We start from the raw sequence: 4986 nt of genomic DNA on the forward strand, positions 1-4986 counted from the left end.
ACCAGCTGCCACAAAGCTGGGGGAGGAATCTGCTTTGCATTATTGGAAGAGCTGCCTCCCCCAAGCATATGGTCAGCAGACCCCTCCCCAGCCTGGAGCATCATGGGAAATATCTTCTCCTGACCCCAGCTCTGGCCCAGCCCCCTGGAGCACTGGCCTCCAGGCTCAGTGGCCCTGCCACACCCCTCCTCACTGGATGAAGAGGACTTTCACAGGCTTCCAATCTCATCTCAGCTTCACTGAACTGGATGAAAGAGGGGAGGGAAGCACTAGGGGTAGACAAGGGGCCCTGATGGGCAGGCAAAGATGAAGGGTCCCATCTTCTAGCTTAGAGAATGAAAGAGATAAAGGGAGGTTTCCCAGCCTGAGCAGAGAAGAGAGAGGCCATGGGGATGGGGTTGGGGGGTGGGAGGGGAGAACTATAGGCCTCAGGGGCCCGATGACATGGGAAGAAGCAAGGCAGGCTCTCTTGGTCCTCTGAGCCTGCTAGGGGCTCCAAATGAGTCCCTCGTCTGGGAGGTATGACTCCCTAGAGTTGGCTGCCCAGTGTGGGGACCACCAGCCACACGCAGCTATAAGCACGTGGAACAGAGCTAGTCCAGATTAAAATGCGCTGTAACTATAAAATGCACACTGAATTTTGAAAACCTAGTAGGAAAAAAAATTAATGTATTCCATTAATAATTTTAAAATATTGATTATATGTTGAAATAATCCTTTGGCTATATTGGGCTAAATAAAACATGAAGTTCCTCTCACCTGCTCCTTTTTACTCTTGTAATGTGGCTACTAGAAAATTAAAAATCAGGTATATCCAATATTTCTATTGGACAGTGCTGTTTTCGAGCACATTCACTCATTTATTCCACAAATTTTTGTTGGGTGCCAGCTCTATGCCAGGCCAGTGCTGAAGATTAGAAGGTGAGCAAAACCAAACCCCGTCTCTGGATTCCTGGCATTTACAGTAATCAAATAATCACTCAAATGGTCCCTGATTGCAAAAAGCTCTGAAGACAAAGAGCGGAGCATGATGTCCTCTGGATGTGGAATCAAGAAACCTGATTTGGGTCTAGAGTATGGTGAGAGCTTCCCCAAGGAAGCACTTGGGAAAGAAGGATCAAGTGTTCCAAACAGAAAGGACAGCATGTGCAAAGGCCCTGTGGCCAAAGGGAGCAGTGAAGCTTGAAGATCAGTAAGAGGGCTGGTGTAGGGGAACACGGAAGGGGATGAGGATGGCTGGAGCAAGGCAGTGAGTGTGGAGGAGTTGGCAAGGGCCTCACACAGCCCTCCGAGGGCCACATTACAGATGCGAAGCTGATGAGCATTTTTGCCCCTGTGGGGGAGTTAGAGAAGTGGGGTTGGAGGTTAGGCTGAAGGACAGCAGAGAGGGTTTCTCCGCAATGTGCTGGGGGAGGGGGCGCAAATCTGTGGTATGATGGCTATAAGCTCTCAGCTCCGCTACCCCCAGGGACCCTAGGCCAGTATCAGCCCCTTCCATCCCCCGTCCCAATTCTGTGGGCTCTGAGGAACTTTTCCCAATGGCCTCTTCTCACCATCTCAGCAGCTTCCTTTCCTTCGGGCCCGCCACTGACTTCCACCTCTCCGCCTCTCCTGCCACCTCCCACCCGCCCAACTTCAGCCAGAGCGATTGCTTTCTCAGATGAAATCTGTCTGTAGCACCCCCCTGCTTAAAACTCCTCAAGGGCTCCCCAGTGTTCTCAGAATGTAGTCCAGACCCCTTAGCCTGTCTCTTTGTAAGCCCTTCCCCATCTGGCCCCGCTGACCTTCTGCTCTCTCCGGGCTCCAGGCAGAGGAGCCTGCCCGGGCCTTCTGTGCGCTCTGCTGTCTCTCTCCTTGGGACCTTGGCTGAGCTGTGTGCTCTGCCAGGAACACTCTCCACCCCCAGCCTGTTGACTCCACTCATCAGGAAGGGCTCAGCTTCAATGTCCCTTTTCTGACAAGTCTTCCCAAGCCTCTGTGGGGGGGCAGGCAGGGGCGCCCCGCTCATCCCTAGCAGGGCACCACGTACCACCCAGGGCCTGTCTGCTATCTCCCCATCGGGATCACAGGAGTGTGTCTCCCTGGGTCCCACAGGCAGCGTCTGGCTCTCCCCCACCAAATTAGAGACCTTCCCCCCATCAGAATGGAGGCTCTCTTAGGGCGGGAATTGAACCTCCCTCATCAGATTAAAGGCACCCAAAGTCTGGGACTGTGTTTTCTCCAGCAGACGGGAGGCTCCCTCAAGTTAGAACCTGTCTCCCTCATCACACTGGGGGTTATCCAGGTACCAGTGTTTCTCTTACCTACTCTGAATCTCCCCCCTCCACATGCGCTCCTCACAGCCCTCACAGACGTGGAGGGGGTGGGAGATGGAAGACAGCTCCCCCCTCCGCCTCATGCCTGACCCTTGGCTGGGGCCCGGCTAGCCCCTGCCATGATCCTCAGACCAGGAAGGTTTGTTTGCTGTTCTTTCCGGGAAAAGCAAGCCTCCCGTGGCCTTCCCCAGCAGCCACAATCCAGCCCCAGCAGAAGACCCGGCCAAGTGACCAGCAGAGGCTGAGCTGCTCTGACTGGCTGCGGGACCAGCCTCGGAGAGGGGCGCAGGCCTGGGGCCGGGACCCCTGCCGCTTCCCGGGCCAGGCGGGGCTCCAAGCCAGGCTGCCAGGAGCCGGGGTTGGGACCTGCCCCAGAAAGCCGCCAGGGAGGGGCCTAACTGCGGGCCAAGCAGCCGGACTCCTGCCAAGCCATCTGGAGCCAGACCCTGTGTGTGCGTGCGTGTGTGTGGGTGTGAGTGTGCGTCTCCCAGGCCATGTGGGTGGCTGGGAGCTGCGGGGTTGCGACCCGGCCCTACTAGCCAGCGTCTGGCTCCCCTGTGGTCAGTTTTACTTCTGACATCTGGTCAAGTTCACAGCTGGCGGCTTCCTGCATGGTCATTTTCCACTTTTCCTCTCCAAACCTGGGGGCAGAGGGCCCCCACTCCTTCCCTCTCCCACTTCAATAAACTTCATGGCTACACATGTGGATTTGCTTGGTATCAGTGAAAACTCCCTATTTTTGGGGGGGGGAGGGACAATAGGGCAGGAATTTACCAAATTAGAAATTATACCTGGGTCCCCCCACTCCCGTCACACACAACCCCCACAGGCTCCAATCACATGCGTTTCCAGAAAAATCTCTTTGCACTGGTTTTCTTTCTTTGCTGTTATAATGTTCATCATTTATGTTTTATGTGTAGGTCTTAGGAAGCCCCAAGAAATGATTACACAGGATGCAAGGGGGAGGTGACAGGGAGTCTGGAGCTCGCAGCCCCCAGCTGGGGGGCCAAAAGGGTTTCATCTCGGCCCAAAGGGAGGTGGAAGGGGCCCCAGAACCAAACACATGCTAAAACATACTTGCGGTACCCCAACCCCCTCCCCAGCTGCTGGGGAGGGAAATAAATACACTCAGATCCGGCTATCCAGGTGCACACATGAGGGGCCAGCAGGTGAGTTTCCTCCCCCCATCAGATTGAGGTCACAGAAATGCCATCTACTTACAATGCTTCCAGTCCCTTACATGGAGCTGGGAGAACCCTGGACAGGGGAGGGGGTGGCCATCAGCGCACACCCTGCTTGGGGCTCGGGGCTCGGTCATGCTAAATAGAGGGGCACCACACTCATTCCAAAGTCAAGCAAAACAGAACAGGCCAGGAGGGACCTCATGAGACCCCACGGCCCCTTTCCGGCACCAAGCTAAGGAACAAACAGTCCTTCGCAGGGTCCTCTAAACTTGGGAGAGGCCCTCCACGGGCCACAGTCTCCCTCAGTTCCTTCTTACTGCGTTCCCACACTGGTCCGCTTTTCTTCACTGCAACCATCGGAGCCCAGCCAAACCCGTGCTTGCAGGAAAAGGAAGGACAGGCGGGGGGGGAGCATTCCTCCACGTGCAGGCCCTCGGAAGCCAGACGCCAGCTCAAGCCTCAGCCGTCCTTGGCCCGCCAAGCCAGGGGCGAGGGAAGAGGGCAAGCTGAGTTCAAATCCCTTCAGTGTTTCTCTGGCAGCGGCCCTGGGCAGGATCCGGTCCCAGTCCAAGAGAAAGAACTCGTGGAGAAAAGCAGGATTTCTCATCCTCTGTGTGTGTGTGTGCGTGCGTGTGTGCATGTGTGTGTGTGTGTGTGTTATGTGTGTCTGTGGATCTGTTTGTCGCAGGTCGGTGCCCTGAGTCCCTAACCCCCAGGGCTGGTTCTAGAAGATCCTGCCCGTGTTGGCTCTGGGTCTGTGCCGGGACGGAGGGCGCCTGCAGGCTGGGCCATACCACGGATGCCACACTGACACGCCTGAGCGGCACCCCTTTCCGCAAACCCCAAACCGCGCTCGATCCAGTCCGTCACTGACCACGATGGATCAGCACACCTGGCCTTGGGCGAAGCCTCCCATCTCCACGGGGGTTGTACGGGCCTGGAGACGGTAGGGGGCAGACTGGATTTGGCTTTGAGACATTTCCCAGAGGGTTGCCTGCCCCCCTCCTCCCCCACCCCGCCCGGCTCCCTGCCCTCACGCAAACCTGAGGCCTGCACCCCCTAATTCAGAGAGTGAGGGGCCAGCCCGCATTTGTCCTCCCCATTGCTGGGTGGCTTTGGGCAAGTCACTCCCTCTCTCTGGGCCTGACTGTCCTTACGTAAAACAAAGGGGGTGGACAAGACTTCAAAACCCCCTTCCAGCTCTGACAAGCCTCAGGTTGTCTTCATCTTGGGCCAGAGAGGAGGGTGAGGGGGCTGAGGGAGGACGTAGGCCACAATAACGGTCCCTGATTCCCCAAGTTCACAGTGTAGAGTCCATGGCTCTGGTTCCTCAGTCTCTCCCTTTGAGTCTCTGGGGCTTTGTCATCGCCCCCAACACCATCCTTGGTGTCAGCCCCGCAGGCCTGACACCTGCTGGGGTGGGAGGGGCTGGCCCACCTAGAAGTGTGGGGAGAAGGGAGCAGAAGATGTGAGATGTGATGGTTAGG

The sequence above is a fragment of the Ailuropoda melanoleuca genome, chromosome 13 (assembly GCF_002007445.2).
Source record: "Ailuropoda melanoleuca isolate Jingjing chromosome 13, ASM200744v2, whole genome shotgun sequence".
NCBI lineage: Eukaryota > Metazoa > Chordata > Mammalia > Carnivora > Ursidae > Ailuropoda > Ailuropoda melanoleuca.